Raw genomic sequence first — 2,959 nt, forward strand, 5'->3', positions numbered from 1 at the left:
TTTTTTTTTTTTTTTTTTTTGGTCAATTTAACTGATGAAATGTTCCTCAAATGTCCCACTTTTCATCTCTACCACCACCACCACCACCCTTGTGCAAATTATCACCATCTCTGGCTTAGACACCCACAATGACCTACTTTCTGGCCTGTAGTTTTCCATTCTGGTCCTCTCCAATTCATCCTTTGTGCTGTAGCTCCAGTAATCCTTATGGAATCCTGTTCTAATCAGACCAGAACTCTGCCTAAGACCCTTCAAAGGCTTCCTATTGCTCTTAGGATGAAGAAAAACTGCCCTGGTTCCTCTAGGACCATCTCTCTCTTTCTCAGTCTTTCTCACTCTCTCTCATCTTTCTCCTTCATTCTCTCCACTACCCCAGCCCCACACTTCAGCCTTCACTTCTTACTCACCCTTCCAGGTCCTCATCCTCCCCAGCATGGCTGCACACATGGCTCTCTGCAGGAAGGCTTTCCTTCCCTCTTTTGCCTGGTTATCTCCTACTCATTCATCAGGTCTCAGCTCTTATATCACTTCCTCAGGCAAGCCCTCCCTGACCACTCCCCAAATCACCAAATCTTTTCTTTCAGGTTCTTGTTTCCCTGTATCCTCCTTCTTTGAAGTACTATAGTTACATATTGAGGCTGGCTTGTGACCAACGTCTGTTTTTCACAGGAGATCAGAAACAATGTTTTTTTAAATTCACAATTTTATCCCTGGTGCCAATACTTGGCACATAATATATACTTAATAAGTATTAGTTGTCTAAGGGCAAGAGCTAGCAGTGAATAGGGGAATGAGGAGGTGATCTCAGTGTCATATATCCTCTGGGCCTCCTTTTCCTCATCTGTGATAAGAACCGAAGAAGCCTTTCTACCCCTGAATTTCTATCATGCTCTTATTTCTCATCTGAAAAAGTTTAAGTCTGAACTATGTTTGAATATAACGACGACTTCATCCAGCACACAACTCTCTCTGTCTATTACAATACTAGTTTTGAGAAATAAACACTTTCACTTTGGTTTTTGTGAAAACGAAGTTCCAAAACATTTATAACTTTAGAAGAATTTGTTGCAGAAGTGTTTTATTCCAATGATTGCTGACATCTCATTCACCAGTAATTAACCCAAATAATATATTTGGTGAGACTGAACGACTTACTGTTTAATTAGCTCATGAGAAAATTGGAAAAGAAAACAGCAAGGTCTATTTCTCAAGTAGTTTCATAAATTACCTGAGCAACAAGATTGTGCTTCTGTGTACCTCAATGGTTAAAATAAGAAATAACTCCTTTTTTTTTTTTTTTTTTTTTAGATGGAGCCTAGCTTTGTTGCTCAGGCTGGAGTGCAGGGGTGTGATCACAGCTCACTGCAACCTCTGCCCCCCGAACAGGATCAAGTGATCCTCCCACCTCAGCCTCCTGAGTAGCTGGGATTACAGGTGCCCACCACCATGCCTAGTTAATTTTTGTATTTTTAGTAGAGATGGGTTTTGCCATGTTGGCCAGGCTGGTCTCAAACCCTTGGCCCCAAGTGATTCACCTGCCTCAGCCTCTCAAAGGGCTGGGATTACAGGTGTGAGCCACCATACCCAGCCAGAAATCACTCTTTAAGTCAGCATTTTAGTTCGTTCTCATGCTGCTAATAAAGACATGCCTGAGACTGGGTAATTTATGAAGGAAAGAGGTTTAACTGAGTCACAGATCTGTAGGACTGGGAGACTTACAATCATGGTGGATGGAAAAACAAACACATACTTTTTCACATGGTGACAACAAGGAGAAGCGCCAAGCAAAAAGGGGACAAGCCCTTATAAACCCATCAGATCTCATGAGAACTTACTCACCATCACGAGAACAGTATGAGAGTAATCGCCCCCATGATTCAATTACCTCCCACCACATGTGGGGGATATGGTAACTACAATCCAAGAGGAGAGTTGGTGGGAACACAGCCAAACCATATCAGTCAGGGAACCCACAAAAGTAAGCAGGAGGATAATAATCTATCTCTAGGGAACCTCTTTGTCTGAAGGGTTTATTTTGCCTTTCAGCTTTGGTTTGTAATTGTACTATTGAGCAGCAGTGGCCATCAGCTGTGACTCAGAGGAGACTGGAACTTTCTAAGATGACAGCAGATGGTTTTGTCCTGCTTTGATGCAGAGCAATAATGCAGTCAAGCTCAAAGGAATAATAGTAGCTGTCATTGATTGATAGCTCGCTTTGTGCTCAGGACAATGTTCATTGCTTACGTCTTAGTTTCTCCCCCAAACCCAGGGGGTAGGTTAATATTATTCCCCTATTTTACAGATGAGACCTGTGAGGCTGAGCAAATTTAAGTAATTTGCCTAAGTTACACATGTGGCAAGTGACAGAGAGAAGTTTTGAACCAGCTAGTTTGATTCTAGATTTTGTGCTCTTCACCCTTCCCTACATCACAGCTGCACCTCCTCCCGCAGAGGTGAAGACAGGGAAGCTCAGAGCAGAGCTGTAACTTGCAGGAGCCCTACAGGCAAATAGTCCAGAGTGAGGACTAATGCCAGGTTTCTGGGGTCAAGCCAACTCTGCATCATGGTAAGTGCCCCTGACAGAGGCTCTGATGGATATGGGACAACCCAGTAATGGTGTGTCCTCATTGACTCTGCTTCAAGTTCAGTTTCCAAATGACTGGAGGGCCAGCATGGCCAGGCCCCCACTGGTCTGTGGTACTTTCTTGGCAGCAGAGTGACCCCCACCTGGAAAAGTAGCCCACTCGGAGGTCATTGGCACTGTGGGTCCCTCCCACCCACCACTCACCAGCCGCCATTTCCCACTTGTGCTCTTGATTTTGTGTTCAAGAGGGGAAAACTTCAAATCTGGACTCCATTCTGTAAAATAAAATGTATAAAAGAAAACAAGACAACCAACCTTCAGACTGCTCCAAGAAAGACGTCCATACCTGAATGCTAGATTTCTCATAAGGAATCA

This window comes from Sapajus apella, unplaced genomic scaffold (genome assembly GCF_009761245.1).
Source record: "Sapajus apella isolate SASKATOON/1434 unplaced genomic scaffold, GSC_monkey_1.0 scaffold3, whole genome shotgun sequence".
NCBI classification, from domain to species: Eukaryota; Metazoa; Chordata; class Mammalia; order Primates; family Cebidae; genus Sapajus; species Sapajus apella.